The sequence below is a fragment of the Lactuca serriola genome, chromosome 2, assembly GCF_051521515.1.
Source record: "Lactuca serriola cultivar US96UC23 chromosome 2, Lser_US96UC23_V15, whole genome shotgun sequence".
In the NCBI taxonomy this organism is placed as follows: domain Eukaryota; kingdom Viridiplantae; phylum Streptophyta; class Magnoliopsida; order Asterales; family Asteraceae; genus Lactuca; species Lactuca serriola.
In genome coordinates, this window is record NC_136409.1 from 162,917,144 (window position 1) to 162,939,761 (window position 22,618).

A 22,618-nucleotide genomic window follows, 5' to 3' on the forward strand; every position below is an offset into this window, starting at 1 on the left:
TTTGTTTTCCTGTCATACAAGAATCGTATAAATTAATAAAGGAACAAACATGTTGAAGTTTCTCTTTTGATGCATGACCCAACCATCGGTGCCATGTTTCTAGCAAATATAGACCATTGCATTCCTTACCCATTCCAATCAGTTTCTTCAAGCGTAAGTCCTACATGCAAAAGAAGATTGGATAAAAGGTAAAAAAAAAGAGTTTATATCCTTAGCCATTTTGCTAACGAAATTAAGTTGCATTTGAAGTTGGGTATTTTGAAAACATTATCTATCTTTAAGCGATTTGGTAAAGTCAGGTTGCTAATGCGATTAACATGTACCCTTTTGCCATTTGGTATTGTTACTGTCACATCCCCATTAGAATGTGATGATTCAAGTGTCCCTTCTTCACATGTAATGTGTTATGTTTCCCCAAAATCGATTATCCAGGGACGACTTAATGGAAACTTACTTGCCATGTTTATTGTTAGAAATTCCTCATTGCTTTCTTCCTTTGCCTGATCTCGTCAATATTGTGTCATCAAGGTGAAATCTTCATTTGAGATTCCTTTTATCGGACATAATTTGACATGTGCAACCTTATTTGATTTTCTCCAGCCCTCACTTCTTGTTGTGCTATGTCTTTTTCCATCTCCGCTATTTGGATACTCCTCCATTTTTCTAGGATACCTAACAATGAGATAGTAATCCTCCATCCGGTGATTTTTTTTTCTCCCGCATATAGCGCACAATACTCTCTCCTTCCTGTCTACATATTGTGTTTTGTTTCTATTTTGGAATTGAAAGGCTACAACCTCGTTGTTGTTAGGATGCGCGACAATGGCGATCTCGCGTCTCTTTTCATCCTTCGAGACAAAATGTTAAGCAGCACTAAGGCTTGGTGTTGGCTTTGTGGTAAAGATTTGTGTCTTGATGGTGTTGAAGGCTTCATCGAGTCCCATGAGGAACTCATATAACTATTCCTTTTCCCGGTTCTCGACGAAATCCTTTGCTGCTGTGCAGGTTCATTTAGGTGCAAGAGAAATAGATTGGATCTCTTCCTATATCCCTCTGAGTTTCGTATAATACGTTGATACCTTCATGTTGTTTTGACGAGTTTGGGCAATATCTTGTCTTAACTTGTATGCCCGGGGAGCATTTCTGTGCCAAATCTCTGACAATTCGGTCCAAATTTGTTTTGCAGTCTTGGTATATTGAACTTTACTTCCGATCTCTTTGCTCATGGGTGCACTCAGGCATCCTCTGATCATGGTGTTGCATCGTTTCCATGATTCGTGGTCAGCTTCTCCTTCTTTAGGGGTAGGTACCGATCCATCGATAATACTCATTTTGTTCTTGGCTAGAAGAAAATTACTCATCTCAACTTCCCATTTATCATAGTTACCATGGTGAAGTTGTTATGTAACGTTAAGTTGTCCCGAACAATCGAATGGATGAAGATAGAATGGTGATTGTGTATCAGCATTTTGAGCTTCGCTCGAGGTGTTCTTTTCTTTATCAGGCATGGCTTGTTGTTCAGGTTTGAATGGAAGAAAAAATGAGAATTGGATGGTTTTAATATGACAGGATCGTACCATGCTCTGATACTATGTTGAAATTGGTATACAGTTATCACGAAAGAGAGAATTGTTCTTTTGATGTTAGAAATTTATTATGCAGTTGTACAAAGATACAAATATACAAGAGGTGGTCCATAATCTACTCCACCAGTTAAGCTATGTAAAAAGGAAACACAATATTACAGGAAAATTACAAGGTATCCCAAATGGAAATTCAATTATACTCAGTGATACCTAATATCCAATAGAAATCGTCATCATTGTCAAGATTCTACACCGTCTCTGCCGTGTTCGTGAACTTAGACTTGAACGTACTCGACCTGGTACTCCTCATTCTTCAAGAATTTGTATCACCGATAAACCCTAATGCTCCTTCTCGATAATCAAATGTAGAACACTCATTTCTTATATGTAACACCTTCTCAGAATCTCCCGTTTTCAGTGTTGATTCTATACAATCGTAAGTAATTTTGAGCTCCAATTGAAACGGTGATCGATTTGGAGGTTTGCGAGAATTTGGGGATTATTTTATATGTTACAAAAACAATACCAATATTTCCTATTATGATTGAATGGTTAATGTACAATACTGCCCTTTCATATCTGTTCCCCATTAATGAAATGCTTTTAATTTTTTTTTATTTAATTATAAAGGATAATCACTTTTTTAAATTAGCAAAAATGATTGAACCACAAAGGATCATTACATCTACACAATAGTTACAATCCACATCTCACAAGGGTTTACACTAAATCATTCCTCACGGTGAGAGCCAAAGGACTGAGGTACAAAAAATTCACATAGTATAGATGTTCAAAGTTTGAACTTTGCCGCATCCAAAATATCATTTATATTCCACAATTGACCTCGATCATGGATTTAAAGATGGGTTGATTTTGCCCGTTCATATGATCCAGTTTACTATTTGTTTTATATATTTAACAATGCAATAATACAAAATCAACCAATTAATGCTATTAATAGCCATAAAACAATTTGTTTTGGGTTTTGCCACGCCAGTCTAATGAAGGACCATACGACTTCTAAGTCATACATCGCACTCTGGTTTTACTGTCGAAATAAGAGTTCACATTAAGAATATCAATGAACAAGAATTAATAGCGTAAGATGTTGGAGATCAACAGAATATTTTAGGTGTTTGGTTTTGAACAATCGATCATCACAAAAAGTAAATTTAAACTATCATCTTTGAATTTAATCTCATCATAATGGTATCAATAATTGTATGTTCAAGATTCGTTATTAACATGTGTGTTTCTTTTAGAGTCACAACAAAAAGAAAAGTTAAATTGAAAAAAAGTAACCATTCTTGTTGTTACTCTCAAACCACAATCAAATACGTGGAGAATAACATCATTGACATGACATCATTCCCGCTTGAAATCGCTAGAACTTAAAACCAAAACTGTTCACAAAATCTTTATACAAAAATATTTTGAAATTTGATTTTTTTTTTTTTTTTTTTTTTTAATCTCAGATTCGATACAAAATCTGTTCACAAAATCTTTATACAAAAATATTTTGAAATTTGATTTTTTTTTTATCTCAGATTCGATACCCTGAATAACAATTCAAAAGAATTTTGAATTGCTTAACAGAATTCAAATTTGAAAAAACAGAATGACAACTAGAACAAGATGAAAAAGAGAAAGCGTAAAATTAACTATTTCTAATTTCTGATACAACTGTTCAAACTCTTTATAGCTACAATACAAAGCCTCAAATATCACAACCATCCGCCGTTAAACTGGTTATCACGGAGGCGGAGCTTCGGACAATTGAGCTAATTAATACACAAAGATTACTCCAAGTTTTTTGAAATTTTCATGGTAAATAATCACTTGAACAAGAGCTTGTATCATGTTGCCTACCTTTATGTTCCTCCTCCGACGAAATTTGTCCGCCGGAAACCGTCGGAAACTCGCCACACTTCCGGCACCTCGTGACCACCAGGATCTGTCTACAGGACGGACATGAGGAATGCGAACCGAGCCACATATCAATACATTCGACATGAAATCCATGTCCACACTGCGGTAAAACACGGATCTCAACTCCGTCGGTGTACTCCGCCAAACAGATAGCACAATCTCCGGAGGATAACTTCAGATCGTTTCCGCCATCGTAAACGAACTTCGGGAGCGCATCAATGATTTTCTTCTTAATTCCTTTATTCGGAGTCTGCTGGCTAGTATTCCTGCCGGCGTTGGAGGTGGATCCACGACGGAGCCAAGCGCAGCGAGCTACTGCGAAAAGGCCTAGAACACAAATCAGAGCGCAGAGGAGGGCGGCGAGGATAACAACGAAATCAGACTCAACGGCGACTGCCTCCGGCGGTTCAGCGACCATCGGATCGAAAGATGAAGATGAGTTAGCGATTGAAGACAGGAATCTGTAGGAACGAGTCATAATTCGTTCACAAGAAAGGAAAGAAAAGGAAGTGGATAGATTTTTTGAGAAGACGAAGATGGAAGTATTAAGTATATGTAGCTTTGTAACTGACAAAGGATTGTATCCGGTGTTTCTCACCTACAACAACACTCTTTTTCTTTAGATATTAATGCCATCAAATGAGCTGTTTTGGAGGTTTGGTTGCTATTTTAAAAATATACAAATAAATAAATAAATAAATAAATTATGTTAAATATTTGGTTTTCCAAAACATTTTATTTTTAGACAAAACTGCAAAAATTGTCCCTGTGGTATGTATTTTTTGGGGGTTTTAGTTCGAACCCTGACTTTTTTGACTTTGTGGTCCTTTTAGTCATGTTTGTACGTAAATTTGGTCCCTCGTAAAATTGAAATGACTGTAATGCCCTTTTGATATATTTTTTTTATGTTTTTTCAATTTAATTTAAATGAAAAAGGAAATAAATAATTAATTTGGGCTCACGTCTCTCTCTCTCTCTCTCTCTCTCTCTCTCTCTCTCTCTCTCTCTTCTTCTTCTTCTTCTTCTTCTTCTTCTTCTTCTTCTTCTTCTTCTTCTTCTTCTTCTTCTTCTTCTTCTTCTTCTTCTTCCTGTTTCCTTTTTTTATCTCTCTAAACTCTCCTGAAAAATTAGAACATATCACATATACATACACGGACGACACACACATACATACATACACAACTCAATAAGATGAAGAGGAGGACAAACTAGATCCGTCTGCATCCTTTGTTCCCGCAATTCATTGGAGATGATTAAGGACGACAAGCTTGCAGAAACTAAATTACTTGTGAACCGAATCCGAGCTCGAAAACCTCAAAAATCTTAGATCTTACACAAAGCTTTGCAGAAACTGAAATTATGATACAAACTAGGTGTTGAAATCAAGTAACAAATTCAATTGATGATGATGAAATAAATGAGAAATCAATCGACTTACTGTTGAATCAAACCTGCAACTCTCGATTCAATACTATGGACCTGCAACTCAAGACAAAGAACCCACTAGGAAAAACTGATATTGTTTCGTAAAATACAAAAACCAAAAAAAAGCCTAAATTAGCCATTTTTACAGTAGCTTACATCGATGCTTTCTTGAGGGCGTTTCCATGGCCGATCTCTAACGTGAGCTTCGTCTTTGTCTTGAGCTTGCTAGTCAAGGTATGTTAATGACGATCTTCCCAGATTGGCCACTGAGATTACAATCAACTTTTTTTTGGCGACGCATATGATGGAAATCTTATGCTCTGGCCCGAAAACTACTGATTGCAATATTGTCATCACTAGAAGTACAACAACTACACAATGCCCAGAAACACAATCGCTATTGTTGTAGTTCTGGAGAACTTAATCACACACCAGAGCCACCGCCTTGGGTTATGAAACCCTAAATCAGAGTTAGCTAGATGTTGAGGAAAACAACCTTAGGTTCTAAAACCCTAAATCAGAGTCGGCTAGATGTTGAAGAAAACAGATCCTTACCAAGAAGCTCCATTAAATTTAGGACCCTAAATTGGAACCGGAGTATGCTCTAGTGAGGATGGAGAAGAAGATCCATTAATTTAAGGTGATATAAAATGATTGTTAATGAGCTATGTGATGGAATTTATTTTTCAAACATTTCCAGTTTTTAATTCCAAGAAGACGACCATTGCGATGGAGAGAAAAAATACTTGAGGGTAGTAAAGAAGAATAGGTTGGAGAAGATGAACTCAGAGGGTGCTTCGTACGAGAGAGAGAGAGAGAGAGAGAGAGAGAGGTGGGCCCCTTCTTAATTTATAAATTATTAAAATAAATATATTAGTGTTAGATTTAAAAAGAAATAAAATTAAATTAAAAAATAAATAACCTAAGGGTATTACAGTCATTTCACTATTCATAGGGACTAAAAACGCAACAAAACTAGCTCAAAAGGACCATAAAGCCAAAAAAGTCGGGGTTTAGACTAAAACCCAAAAAAATGTATACCACAGGGACCAATTTTGTAATTTTGTCTTATTTTTATAATTTGACTAAACTGCACAAATGTTCATTGTGGTTTGCTTAAAACTACCACTTTGATTAAAAATATTTGGACTAGAATGAGAGGTCCAAAATTTTAATTTTGTTGCTTGTTTGGTCCAATCTGTTTTGATTTTTTTTTCAGAATGACGGATTTGCCTTTGTTAGTATGATTTTCTCTTTTTTCTTATTTGTTTTTCTGATTTTCAGATTTAAAAAAATAAAAATAAAAATAAATCTCTCTCTCTCTCTCTCTCACACACACACACACACATGCGACATCCACTATGAAACACACACACAAACAAACAAACAATTTATTTTTTGGAACATATACACGTAACACGCAAAACTCATTTTGTTTATGGATTTGTTCTTTAGAAATAGATTTATGGGTTTCCGATTTACATGTTTTTTCTTTAAAAAATTTGGGTTTGTGTGTGTTCTTGTTTACTAAAATACGGAAAATGATATCGTTTGCGTTCTTGGTCTGCAAGTAAATAAACATACACCTTCATCCAGTCATCGTCTTCTTCACCCATCTCCGACCACTGCTACACCCTCCACCTCCGACCATAGCTACACCTTGTTACCATTAGCCACCATCGACCCTACAACCCATCATTTTCTCCATCAGATCTTCACACCACCATTGAAACACCATCGATTGTCATCAACACATGACGACCGTTAAACCACCAACAACACCAAATCTGCCAAAAAAATAAGAAAAAATTAACCAGCGGATCTTTTTGTCACCTGACTTGTTTTTCACCCCCTTTCTCTTTTTTGTCGTCGAATATGGAAAGATGAAGGTAAGGGCATTTGTTCAACAAGTCAACGCTAGGGTTTGCTGATGAAGATGACAGAGTTAGGGTATTTGGTGGATGATAGCGACACTGAAACAAGAATAACCGATTACGGTTTTCTGAAAACCCTAACTCATCACCACCCTTCGTTTTCTCTAGAACGTCGTCACCAAATCGCTAGGGTTTGCTGATGAAGAAAGCGGAGGAAGATAGAGATAAACGAGGCTCGTCGGAAGAATGGTGGTTTACAGATCTGGAGCTTCGTTGAGTTGCAATAGAGTTTTTCAAATGGAATCTCCTATTATCATCATCTCCCACACCCTACACATCCACGGATCCACTTACTCTCCTACCTACCATCCCATCCCGCCCCATACCCACCCCACCCTTATAAGCCCACTCCTATAAACCCACCTAATATCCACCCCACCATTATAAGCCCATTCTTACAAACCCACCTTATAACATCCTTTAAAATATGGAGAAAAGTGTTCTATTGACATTTAATGAAAAAAAGGCAATTTAGTAAAAAGTGATAAAAGTTATGAAGTGTTAAGCACTAATTTTGGTTAATGTCTTTTTACATGATAAATTGATCTTTGGAAGTTGATTTTTGATTATTATAACAAGATTTGGATCATTGGTTGTGTAATTTTTAGCTGCAAAGGTAAAATGGAAGATTAGCAATGTACTAAAATCTATAGACTAGAACACAATGCTTAATCTTGGATTACGTGACACGTAAAAGCCCTTTGTCATAGAACAATATAGTAAATTGTTATTTCAAAAATAGGAAACGTACAATGTGAATGTGACACGTAAAATGGTATTGACCAGTGTGTCCAAAAGTACAACGTCAAATTAAGAGTAACGAGAAAATGACATGTTCATGTCAACCTGAACACGTTGCAACTTAAGCAATACACAACGCATATATATATATATATATATATATATATATATATATATATATACACACACACACACACACTCACACGCACACACACACACACACACACACACACACATATATATATATATATATATATATATATATATATATATGTAGATTATGTGTCGCATAACAGACATCAAGTAATATATTTATTAGGATCTTAGTCTTTAGCTCATATATCATATCTAGAGACGAAAATGAGAGCTCAAGATCATAGAATTTGTTGAAATATACAAAATATTATTGGTCTCAAACTTATCATTCATAATATCCTTTTGTTATATATTTTTTTTGTTTTTTATTTATAGTTCAAGGTTTATTTTGAAAGTTATTGGATTGTATTTGTATAGCTTATTTGCGGGAGGGACTTGAGTGAACATTTGGTAATTCTTCTAGATTGTGGCTCGTATTATCTGAATCTTATTATGAACGCGAATCTTTTATGGATCAGGTCATACTTATTGAAGTGGATGTGGTACCGATTTGATCTGTATTTTACCTAAAGTATGTGTATTTTGGCCATAACTGAGTCATTTGTTCAATTTACTCTATGTATTTTGTGTCTGTTAAGATGGTATCAAATCCATGTTTAGCTATTGGTTTGATATGAGTCTTATTTTGATCATTTTAGGGTTTTAGGTATGGATTTAAGGGTTAGGTTTTCAGTCTAGATCTAGTCCTACTCGGTCGATCTGTTCTTTGATCGTTTTATGGATCGATGTTTGTTTTCTTGGTTTGTGTATAATCGAGCCATTTTCTTTTGCTTCTAGATTTGTTATCAGATCTTGAGGTTTTCTAAGATCTTTTATCAGATCTTGTGATTGGTGGTGTTTATCAACTTGGTAGTATTCTTGTCACACATTTGAAAGTAAACGTGTGTGATAGCAGTAAAAATTTAGGGTTAACGCTTGTTAAACCTAACGGTCAACACTATCCACAACGTTCAACGTCAAGTGTGTGCAAACAAGGTGCTATAAACACTGTTGGTTGTGGAAATTTGAATGCCTTGTCTTCTTCAGTGGTAAATCTGAGTATCAAATTTTTCGAAACTACTTTGCTGCTCGGTGTGCTTTTTTGTGGATCGCTGTAAGTCCCACACACCTTTTCTTATTTGTTATTTTTTTTTGTTTGTGTACCTGATTTATCAGCTATCTACTGATCATGATTGTTCACATCTACAGTTCAGCTTGTTCTTTCCTTATATGTGCTATGGATCTGGTTTAAACTATAGAAACTAATATGTGAATTTTCGTGCTTAGGTTTTATATTCCCGGTTCTTCTGTATTTTGTGATTGTTATCAATCATGACTAGAGCACCAATAGAAAGCTCTAACAAGAATGAGATAATTGATTTGATGATCCTTTATATTTGCATCCATCTGATAATTCTGTTACGATTATTATTAGTTTTAAATTGCTTGGTACTAAGAATTTTAGAGTATGGATGAGTTATATGATTAGAGCCTTTAAGGCTAGAAATAAAATTGGGTTTGTTGAAGGTACCAACATTAAAGATAAAAAGGATGCTATTAGCTCTCTTAAATGGGATAGAGTAAATGCTATTGTTTGTTCTTGGATCCTTAATTCTCTATCTGAATCCATTTATATTGGTCATGTATGCTTTAAGTTTGTTCTTGATATTTGGAATGATTTGTCTAAAACATATTATAAAGCTGATGGGTCTGTGGTGTTTAATATACATCAATGTATAAATTCTTTAACTCAAAGTAGTTTATCTGTATTTGATTATTTTAATAAACTGGATGGCCTTTGGAAATAATTTGACGTTTTGACTAAATGTACTAAGTGTGTTTGTGAACCTGTTACTTAGCAAAATAATCACTCGTAATTAATGAAATTCATGCATTTTCTAAGTGGTCTTGATGATTCTTTTAATTAAGGGACATATTTTAATCATGGAACCATTACTTGATGTTAAGTCTGCTTTCTCTATAGTTTCCGGGGAAGAATCTAATCAGAAAAATGGTTATGTTTCTGTTATAACAAATAAGGGTCAATCTTCTACTTTTGCTGGTAAAATAAATGATCCTAAAAAATTCAAAAGTAGGAATCAAAGTCTTTTGTGTAAATATTGTGGCTTGAAGGGTCATGCTATTGAAAAGTGTTACAAATTGATTGTTTATCCTAAGGACTTTAAACCACTAATTGAATTTAACAAATTTGGTTCTATTTTTGGAAGTGCTTCTTTTTCTAATGATTCTTGTAGTTCTTCGGATGGTCCTTCTGATAAGGTGGATCATCATGTTCTGACTAATGATCAGTATACTAAACTGATGGCACTTCTTAATGAAATAAGATTTTTTGAAGATGTTTCTTAATGATTAGTATACTAAACTTATGGCACTTCTTACTAAAAAACATGTGATACATCAATATCATGATGACTCCCAATGCGAGTCTCATCTATTTAATCGTTGTAAAGAAGCACATACAATGGCAACATGTTCTACAACTTCCTAGATATAAGACTGAACTTTTATTGAGAACCACATGGCTGGGGACTGTCAACTAATATCACTGAATTAACTCAATCAATATGTTTCTCGAGATCGGGAACTCATCAGATCTAAATTTCAAAACACATATCCCATAACTGATATTCATCCATTCATTGAACCTACCGCTTGTCTTTAACTAAGAACACCACCAAACATGCGAAATGAAGTACTCAAAGCACATCGATCGCGAATTTCAACCAATTCCAAATCCATAAGATGTACTAAAACCTTGAATAAACCCTTGACTACCTAACATGCCATTACCAACCACTGCTCCTACAAGCATACATGATCAATCCAAGAATTTTCACATCGTATTCCAACCGTTATCAGCTCAGGTGTACCCCCACCTGTAAAATCACTCGAGACATTCACAATGAAATTCATGATTCGAGACTCCATAACCAATATCCAACCTTGGTAACCAACCCCTAATAATAGCTTGTGAACAAATGAAATTTATAATGCAACCACTCTGCAAGAGACTTCCTGCTACATGACTGATACTCCCAACAACCTTAACTGCTCACTTTATCCAAACCAGCTGGTTACAGGATCTCGCAAATCCTAAGAACCATGCACTGCATCTAACCATGCCAAAGACTAACGATCCGAGACTTAAGAGTCTCGACCAAATGACTACCGGGTCTAAAGATACTCAACCATCGACCCAATATCTTGCAGAGAACCTATTCAACAATCCTTTCAACGCTTACCGAACACTATCCAAGTCGTACCCTTCTCACACGTACAATTCCTTGCAAAGAGTATGTTACTTCAAATCGCATAATTGGACGAAACATGGTCACACCTAACCAACGAATGGGGTTGGTGGTTGTATTCATGCTCCAACTCAAGGGCTACCAACCAAATAAGTACTGAACCAATAAATTCATACCGGAGTTCTCATTCTATCTTACTTAGTTCATATACACCTCCTTATGACGATATTGACGAGCCACTACGATATATATCCCCAAAAGGAAGCACATAACCATGTCTAGATCTATTGCCTTCCTTCTTCCTCACAACCCTTACCCAAAGGGTGAAGTGTCAGTAGATATAATGAAATGACGATCCTCAACCGCTATAAAAAACATCCTTATGGATGATCGGACCAAATCCCACACCTTGGTTGAAACTAAATAGATTTCACTAGTACATAACTAGCTCGAGAACACTTCCAAGGTGATCCTGAATGCTACCAAAACCTGAGCCTGTTATGAACCAAAATTCCCACACCTCAAACTCGAACAGATCGATGATCCTCCAAGCAGATACCTAGTTCTCCCCCCACTTAGGGTTCGAACTACTACCCACTGGGGTTGCAAACCAAACCATATCTCAAACAGAATCGACTAGGTACAAACCATCCCTGACTCTTGGAATATATAACACACGCAAGATGATCTTCCAGATAATGATCAAGGAAACCCTAAGAGTTTCTGAATTTAAGATGAAGGCCTTAGAAATTTTCAATCATACCCACTTTTAATATTCAGGATTTAATATAAATTTATAAGCAAAACACCTATTTGCTGTCCAAAACATACACTCCTTTCCTGCAATACCAACGTCAATCTGGTACCTTACCTGTCTATGTCCAAGGAAAATAGTCCCTTGATCGCATCTATACCACATAGATCCTCCTGCGCATCCCCACACCGCTATACCGCCACCTAACACCACAACCAACTAGCCCCATGTTGGGTTTACATCTCAACTATGAAACCCACAAGCCTACTAACTTCTTCTCGGAAAACCGTCAGGATGTAATCCACACCATAGATTGCGACATTTCTATCCATCTGTCAACTACTCAACTTCCAGTTGTAATCCTCAAGCCGATCATAACAATCATTCCCTTCTTGAGTCCCGTGACCCAAATGCACGACCTTGAGCAAGGCCTTCGAAATCTCAAAACTAAAAAACTCACTTAAGTCTGCACTATTCAAACCTAAACCGATATCACCACTAAGTCCCAAAGTAACTACCAAACCCATCCTCATGCCTCAGCAATCATAACCAAAAGGTCAACAGATACAGAACTACTGCCACGGATCATGGTATCAAACCATGATATATTCCCCAACCATCCCTTACAATCCCCAAAATTTTCCTTGATTCGAGTATGGATCATGTGCTTCCAGTAGTACAGGCCCAATACTACCTTCCACACCTATCCATACTTTCCTCAAGAATCATCACGAGTCCTTTAAGTCACTTACTTATAATAATACTCCTAATACTTGCTCAACAACGTAGCAACTGCACTAATATACTTCCTATGCTCTCTCCTAGGACTCCCCACCTCCCCTGCCATCAATTGCTGAAGGACCACAATCAATGTCAACTAACCACTTCATGAATACAATTACATGCAACAAAACTTAAATAATCTTTCGACTAAAAGACCCAACCCTACAACGGTTAAACTCAAACGAGAGCTACACAATAGGACTGAATCCTTCACTCTAAGATTATTTAACCTTCGTAGCATGTAATTTAACATATTCATTTTATAGTTAGCTCACATCAATGTGGGACCCACAAAGCACAAAGCAAGCAACATTCGAGCAGTGGAGTCGACTGGAATTAGGACATACTAAAATCAGGCAGGTTCTCACATGAAAATTCTGACTACTAGGCCCAAGCATCTAGTATACACCTTCATCCTTCCCTTACTCTCTCAATAGTGGCAAATCATTCCTTATGCCATCCTGTTGCAAACTGCACCCACTCATGAAACTTCCACTAACCCTCCAACCACTTATGCATGCTAATCATACATAACGTTGGATCCCATAGACAGACAAATACTTGACTCTACCCTAAGCCCTTAATCAGACAAGAACAGGAAATAAGGCTAAATCAAACATTCTCAAGCTATAGAATCTTTGTTATGTACAGCTATGATGCATACACTAAACAACTACAATAATGATTTCAATTTCATATAAGGAAGAAACCCAAGGCTACCAGGCATCATTGTAATCAGGAAATTCTATCATGCAATTGTTGATGATCTCTAGCCTAGTACTAACATACAGTTCTAACATATCATAACAACATATAACAATGTGGTAATTTGGGGTCTACTTACTGGCTCCGAATGATCGTACACATCGCATCCTATATTGATTTCTTTTGAAAACAATTGTAAAAATCATTTTTAAAATTCTTGCAATTCCTAAGTTTGAGACTGAATTCACACGGGTGTTGCTCTAATTCCCTCAAACCAAGGCTCTAATACCAACTTGTAACGCCTCAAAAAACACAACCAATTTAAACTTTTCAAAACAACCCACTTACTAATAAAAGTGTTTACAAAACCATTGTTTCCAAAAGCATTATTTAAAATCAGAGTTTCCCCAAGATCAAATACATGAAAATTAGGATGTGTACAGTCACGCCTTCGCCTTGCCATGGTTCTCTGAAGCACCTGAAACAATAAATTGAAACTGTAAGCACGAAGCTTAGTGAGTTCCCCCAAGGTACCACCATACAATCCACATAGCAAACAAACAACATGCATACAGAGCCTTCAGCCTGACTGGAACACCGGGCTGGCCTACAGACTATTTGGATCGCTCACAGAACCTTCAGCATGATTGGAACACCTCACGGGCCTTCATCCTATCTGGACCATTCTCTGGGCCTTTGGCCTGACTGGTTTGCCTCCCAAGCCTCTAGTCTATCTAAGCCACCCTGGGTCTCTTGGCCTTCAGTCTAAACCGGTCTGCCTCAACCCAACAACACACAAAGATGTCGGCATATACATAACATATAACCACACATATAACCAATCAACAAACAACCAGACAGATCTATAAATCACTAAGAATAACATCATCCTATATACCATGATACCGATATAAGAGATCGCTACAACACAATAATATAATATCAAATAACATGATATGTAATCCAATGGGTCGGCCTTGGTACCTTTGACCCATAAGTGCAGTGAGGAAAACTCACCTAAAGCGGCTGAATATCTCAGACAAATGCTCGGAACGCTGATCCGGAAATCCTCGTGCGCTAGCACCATCATCATCAGATTAATAATTGAATCTCAACCCATAATTAAGAATTTGAATTACTTGCCTAATGACCAGGGTAAAAGACCAATTTACCCTTTTTCTTACTTGGCCCAAAACCAAGGTCTGATATGGCCCAACTTCCTAATTGGGCCCAAAAACCATCATGAATCAAATTCCAAGAATTCCCATAATTAATCCATGGCCCAAGGTCAGAAGTCCCATGCCCCAACAAGGCCCAAACTAGGGATGAAAGTGGCTCAAAACCCGGACCGGATGGACCCGGACCCGGAAAACCCGGAACCGGTTAACGGGATTTTATAGAGTCGGAAACCGGACCGGTATAAAGGAACCGGTTCCGGTTCGGTTCCGGGTAAAGTGGGTCTAGAACCGGAAAACCAGGAAACATCAAAGTGGGTAGGTTGGAACTGGATAAAGTGGGTTTAGAACTGTAAAACCCGAAAAACCGGAATGTTTTGGTAATTACTTACTACTTGGTGGGTTGAACTTTGAAAATTTTCATATTGATATCCCGAATTTGGGGGACCGTAACTCATTGAATATAAAACCAAAATTGAAAAAATTATAGTCTAAAATGAATTACAAACTCTAAACTATACTCTGGAAAAAAACCGCATGTCAATCCGACTTTAAACGAAGGAGATATGCATGTGTTAACATTTTCACAGAATACAATGTACAAAAACAAATAGTTGAAAAGTTGAAAATTTACATTTTTAATATCCTGACTTTGGGGGACTGTAAATCATTGAATATTATACCAAAAATGACAAAATTATAGTATAAACTCATATACAAACTCTAAACTACAAGTTGGAAAAAACCACATGTCAATCCGACTTCAAACAAATTAGATATGGATGTTTGAAAACATTCACAGAATACAAAAAAACTAAAAAACTAAACTTTCAACTTTGATATCTCGACTATAAGTCAATGAATATAAAACTAAAAATAGCAAATTTATAGTCTAAAATAAAGTACAAGCTCTAAACTACATGTTGGAAAAAACCGCATGTCAATCGGAGTTGAAACGAATAAGATATGCATCTTTTAAATGTTTCACAAAAACCGGTTTCGGCCCTAAAAGTGGTTCTAGTTTTTAGACCCGGTTTACACAGACCCGATGGACCCAAACCCGGATTACCCAGAACTCGGATAAATCTAATTTTTAAACCCGGAACCGGAACCGATTCTATATATTCTGGTTCTAACGGTTCCGATTCCGGTTTCGATCCGGTTTTCCGGTTCTAAATCTCATCCCTAGCCCAAACAAAAAGAATCAAATTACCCATCTTGGGGAGTACGCCTCGCGTACCAGTAGTGTACGCTCCGCGTACTCACCCTCTAAGTGCAATGTACAAGTCCCTAAAGCATGAAACTCAGTTTACGTTGAGCGTATTTCTTAGTATGCCCAACATACTCATCAAGGGCCAAAAATTCACATTAAGCTCATATTGGGTTAAGTCAAAGGCATCCAACCACTTCTCTTAACCTTAAATGATGTCTTAAAACATAAAGTCGAAACCTTTAATACTTTGCATGGCTAAAGAGGGAAAAATCTCCAAAATCTTTCCTTTCACAACACTACCACTTAACTCTTGCATGGTGCTAAGGAAAGGATCAAGCAAGCATTTTTATGGCTCAATACAGTTCAAGACCTCAAAAGGATAGTTAATATGCTTTGGAGTACTCCATACTCACAAAGATCCAAACTTTGGGAGAAAAAGCTTTTGAAACTATGCCATAACACGATCTATGAATAGAGTCATCAAGTTTGAAGCTTTATACCTTGAAAAGGTAGATCAAGATGCACTGAGCATGGATCCACAAGCTCCAACCAATCCCACACTTCTCCAAAAAGCTCATTCTTCTTCTATGAGCACTAAAATGCATGAAATACCACCAAAAACTCTAGAACCACACCAATGGAGGCTAGGGTTTCATTTTTAGGGTTTAATGGGATGGAGACTGGAGATAATAGGGTTTGGTGGTGAGTTAAGGACCTTAGATAGGGTCCGAGACCTTAAATTAGGGTTTGGGTCTGACTGGAATACGTCCTACGTACTTTCTGGTACGCCCTGCGTACTCCCTTATGCATCTGCGACCAATTTTCCTAGTATACCCAGCGTACGTCCATGTACGCCCAACATACTAGGCTCAAGACTAGTACGCCCCATGTACTAGGTCTAACCCTTAAACCACCAAACTTCCAAAGGTCATAACTTCTTCGTTCTAAGTCCGTTTTCGACGATCCTTATATCCCCGAAAAGTTAATGAGAAGCTCTACACTTCTATCAACTCATACTTTCCTTAAAACCTTCCGAACAAAAAATCCAAAACTCATAAAAAACCCGACAGCTACTTTACGGTTATACCATTAGGCTCCAAATCACAAATCGAATTCCAAAAAAAATCCAAAACTCATAAAAAGCCTGACTGCTACTTTACGGTTATACCCTTGGGCTCCAAATCACAAATCGAATTCGCAGATTATCTATCCTACCTTATCCACACTCAAATGGGTCTAAAAATCTCTTTCTCAAAGGCCCTAAATCTTATGATAACCGGTCTTTGGTTCACGGCCCTGCATTTAGAAATGATTCGGAACAGGGTGTTACATTTCTTGTACTTGTTGGTTATTGATTGTTATTGTATATGTCGACATGTTATGGTTTGTTGGGTTGAGGCGCTCCTGATTTGTGTGTGGATAGGTTATAGTCCCTGTAAGGCGGTCCAGTCAGGCTGAAGGCCCGAAGAGTGGTCCAAATAAGCTATAGGCCCTGTGAGGCAGTCCAGTCAGGCTGAAGGCTCATATATGCATGTTGTTATTTATGTGGTTGTAAGTGATACTTTGGGGGAACTCACTAAGCTTTGGGTTTCAGTTTGAATTTTTGATTTTAGGTACTTCATAGGACAAGGGCAAGGTGAAGGCTTGATCGTGCAGATCACCTTGGATTTTTATGAGATTATGATTTTCTGATACTATGATTCATGTTTATGACTTTTGGAAACTATATTTTGTAAACATTTATGGTTTTGGACTAGTTTCAAAAAAAAAAATTACCTTGATTTTTTGGATGTTACAGAAAGAAGATTGACTCAAAGGAAGAAGTGAAGGATAAAAGCCAAAGTGGTGGTTAGTTTCCATTCATCAACAAGGTAAGTTTTGTAAAGCTTTTAAATAGGAATACATGGCTTAATGAATTAAGAATTATGTTTTAAGTTCTCTTTACAAGAGTAAGTATTGTGATTTTCAAATGATAAAAGTATGATATGTTATATGTTATATGAATTGAACTATGATATAGATATCGATGTTATGAACTCTTTTTAAAATAAATAAATTAGTGATTAGACGATAAATGTATTGAAATGAGTTAAAAGGATAAAAATATGATACAACATTTATGATTTGTGTTGAAAATGAATATGTTTGATATGAAAATGTTTTATACAATGTAATTTATTATGATTTATTTGTAAAGCATGACATTGTGTGTGATAGAGTACTGAAAAGAAAAGTGTGATCATGCATCATTGAGCGAATGCATAATAATGAAAAATAATGTAAAAGTAGGTTATCCTAGGGGTCCGCAATGGGACTAATGAGACTATGTTAGGAGGGTATCTCATGTTGCAAAATAGGAATCTTTCGAGCAATAAGGCTACAAGTTAGTAAGTGAGATCATGTAATGTGATTGGGTCCACATTGGATTATGAAAACAAATGATATGAAAAGGGGGAGCATCCCATAATTAGATGAAAACTAAAATTGAAACGGTATGAAACCCGTAAGTTTGCATTATGTGAAGACATGTATTGCATAGTCAGTCAGGTGTTTTAAAGTTTATGAAGGCTTATGAAAAATGAAAGTTTTATAAATTGTTTGAAAGCTCATGAAAGTGAATTTTTTATGAAGTCTCTTAAGTTTATGATAGTTATGTAAGTGAAAGTTTTCCCATATGTTTGAAAACTTATAACGGTTTATGAAAGTGAAAGTTTAATTATCAAATGTTGTAAATGTTTTGGGTCTAAACCCATATAACTCATGAGACATTATTGTCTTACGTACGTTTTGTTTTAAATCTCATATATTCGAGGTTTAGACACAAAATGTTAGAAGACTGTGATTGTCTCGATAACAATGAACCTATGAAGGATAAACACCAGACATAGTCTCTATAAAGTATGTATATTCGTTGCTTTACTATGGTTTTGTTTGTATTGTTTGTAACTCCCAATTTGTGTATTTTGTAACCTAATAGAAGTCGTTTCGTAACAAACATTTTGGGACCATGTTTTGATAAATGAAGCTTAATGCCAGAAAACATTTTAAACCCATATTATTTTGTTTTATAAAAATTTGGGTGTTACATACCCTCGCCTTACCCCTAAATCTACCCAACCCAACCTAAAAACCCACATCCCTCCCGACCCACCCATCCACCCCCACCCTATATTACACCCACACAACCAACCCTAACCATCACACACACCTACAAGTGTGTGTGTGTGTGTGTGTATATATATATATATATATATATATATATATATATATATATATATGTGTGTGTGTGTGTGTGTGTGTGTGTAAACAATCACTCACTCCACCCCACCCTTATACCATCATTCGAACACCCTACACCCGAAGGCACTCACCCAATCCTACTCCTACACCAACAAGCCTGCATAGGTTTGAGCGAGAATAATTTAATTAACGAACGTTTTATCATTTTTATTAAAAATAATAATAAGTTATAAAAAATCAATAAAATAGTAATTTGTTCATATTACATAATTTACTTTCCATTTTTTTTGACAAATCTATAAACCAAACTGAAAAAAGATTTTATTTTATGTCAACCAATCGAATAATAGACTCCAATTCCCTTTAAATTCCAATTCCATTTATATATTTTATTTATTCCAATAACATTTTGCGATCCTCTAAAGAAATCAATCTAGTAACCAAAAAATGTTAATTAACTTGTATAAACAATCTTTACCACAATGACATGAAATTCATAAGAATGATGTAAAGAATATAAGATATATTTTGTCTTTATCCAGATGTATTAAAATGCTATAATGGTTGGCCATTTTATCCGTTTTGATTTGATTATTTCCTTCTTCCGTTCATTGTTTCTCTCCACTGTTACAATCAAGTGTGTTCATTAAGTTTTGTTTTTGAAATTGTTAATGTCTCGTGTCTCTAGTTTTGCAAGAACTTTGAATGATTTTTCTTTTTTCGATTTTAAAAACACACCAAAGTAGAAAACTACGACATTTCATTTCATTGTGTTGTTTAAAACTAAAACCGCACCACTGGAGAAAACCGTAAAACGGCAACATTTAAAAAAGCGACATCATATTTTAAGATTACAAAAGCCAATGCATAAGATTGACGGTTCGATTTTGACATACAACCATACCATAGTTACCCTCTGGGTATAAAAATTAGGTTTATAGAGATACTAAGGTTGGGTTGGAGAGTCATCTTAGTTGGCCTATTGGTGTTCATTTATTGACTGATGACATGTCTAGCGATTGGACTTTGACAATTGATTGATATAGTCGGCTTATTTGTTTTCATTTATTGACATGTCTAAGAGTTTGGCAACTCATCATGGATTATCTTTATGATGGCGTGTAGAGCTCAGGTGTGTTGATGATAATTTGTTTAAACTAGATGCATACGAAAACATGGATTAATTATATGTTGTTTTTCAAATATGACATTTCTATGTTTGTCATATCTTACATGTGATGGCATTTTATTTGTTTTAACTAATGTATCAAAGGTTTTGTGAATTACTCTCTTATGAAAATAATTCCTAATACACATAGCTAAATGCTCATTATTTAGATAATGGTAAAATTGCAATTAATCCCGTTTTTTTTTTTTGGTAGAAAAGTAAAATAACTTAGCAAAGAATAATATTAAGCATATCTTGTGATAGGCATTACCTAAATTAAAATTTTATGTAACAAGCATTTATGGTTATATTATAGCGACCCGACAATATCATGTTATAATTCCAGATGTTGGCATTGTTTTATCTCCATTCAAAAGATGTTTATATGTTGGCCTACACCTTAAACCTAACCCCCCTTACATTGTTTTCCCGATTAAGACCTCTACCAAGAAGAAACATCTATCAACCTTAGATAGCTCCTTCAACAAACTTGTTTGTTTCTAGATCGATCTCATATGTTTCGCTAATTAGATAATACTAAATAAATTTAAATCACCAAAAGTAACCCCTTAAAATCACTTCGTTGCATCTTATTGTAATTTTACATGAAGACTGATACCCAATAAGCTGAAAAACGCTGGGACACGGACTTTTTTTCAATGTCTTCAGTATAAAAGACACGAATGTACTTATTATTTTTTATCATAAATAATAATCATAGAATTTGTTAAACCTCACATTTTAAGGATAATTAGGAAGTTTCCTCACATGAGCCTTAGTGCATCAGTGCATCACCATGACAATTATATGACTAAACTTAAAGACTAAAGTTGTGACAAAAAGTATGTTTTCATCATCATAAACCTTATCATCAAAGTTATGAAAGAGAAATGTAAAATCAAACAATAGTTGGCATCAATCGTAATCCTCATTAGGTTACAACAAGTCTGGAAATATATGCTCAACTGATTAATATATATTTCACTTTATTTCACCAAAAGAAAAATCGAGTAAAGTTGAAACATGAAAGTGATGGAACTTGACAAGATCTAATTTAACCTTTTTTTTACAATGCCAAACAAAAAGACGAAAAAAAGATGATAAGATAAGAAAAAGAAGGAAAAACTGAAAAACAATGTGCTACTTCTGGTTCTGGATTCTCTAATCTCACAAAGCCCTAGAGAAAAAGTGGAGTCCCCACCCTGCAACTATCTTTAGCTACAGAACAAGTTACAAAGTTCAAAGATCAAACAACCCGTACATACACCGTCGATCACCCTGATTTCCGCGTCACAATCATCAAGTAGGTTAATTTATCGATGAATTAAGCATCAGCGGCGGATGATATATTTCTCCGTTTTTTTTTTCATTCCAAATTTGAAACTGTCATGCTAAATCTTCACTTGAACTACTAGAGCTATGACTATGCTTTCCACCTTTATCTTCCGCCTCCAATGGAGTTTTTCCGGTGGAAAACGGTGGCAATTCACCGCAGGTTATGCACCTCGTGGCAACAAGATTCTGCCTACACGACGGACACGAGGAGTGAGAATTCAGCCACGTGTCAATGCATCCAGCGTGAAATCCGTGTCCGCAGTGCGGCAGCACACGGATCTCATCGCCGTCGACGTACTCCGCCAGACAGATCGCACAGTCACTCGAAGACAACTTTCCACATCCCCCGCAGCCTTTATCTTCCTTGTCAGAATCATATGTAAACTTTGGAATCGTTTGAATCGTCTTCTTCTTTAATCCTCTATTTGCAGCGCGCTGGCGGGGAATCCGGTTGCCGGTATCGACGGATCCGCGACGGAGCCATGCGCAGCGAGCTACTGCGATGAGACCTGCAACACAGATCAAAGCACAGAGGAGAGCGGCGAGGATGACAACGAAATCTGACTCGACGGCTACTGCCTCAGGTGGATCGGCAACCGTCATCGGCTTGTCGGCGGTCTTCAGGAATCTGTACGGACGAGTCATTGTTCATTCAACTTTTGAATTAGACAATTAGTGTCTGTGTGAGAGAGAGAGAAATTTCGAAAGGGTTTAGAGAGAGAAAGAGAGCAGTAGATAAATTTTGATGCGTTGCTTGGGAAGACGGAAAGTGAATATATATATAACGTGTGTGGGGACCACAGCTGCAACTGTATATGCACATGTGGCATGGTAACAGACATGGATTTCAGTCCATAGTCCGCATGCTACGAATTAGCCACGTAATCTCAATTTCTTAACTTTAACTATAAAGTATAAACTACAATATCGAGTAGACTCATCCGTAGTACGGATCCGAGTTAGGGTGCGTCTAATATAATTACGCATGAAGTGTAATTTTTGTATTGTAAACGAGGTTTGTTTGTGGGGAAGAAAAACAGCAGAAAAATATTACTCTTCAAAGCTGACTTTAATAAGGCATTTGACTCGGTAAACTGGAAATTCCTTGACTTGATGATGCAACAAATGAATTTTGGTATAAAATGGAGAGTATGGATACAGGGATGTCTAGAATCCGCTAGGGCATCGGTTCTAGTGAATGGATGTCCTACGAATGAATTTCATCT

The 22,618-nt window shown here is 36.3% G+C and overlaps 2 pseudogenes; both read right to left on the minus strand.

The window, feature by feature from the left end:
• Positions 1–3,222: 3,222 nt before the first annotated feature.
• On the minus strand, positions 3,223–4,137 carry LOC145087227 (RING-H2 finger protein ATL8 pseudogene; annotated as a pseudogene).
• Positions 4,138–21,026: 16,889 nt separating this feature from the next.
• On the minus strand, positions 21,027–22,147 carry LOC145087228 (putative E3 ubiquitin-protein ligase ATL44 pseudogene; annotated as a pseudogene).
• Between the last annotated feature and the right edge of the window lie 471 nt (positions 22,148–22,618).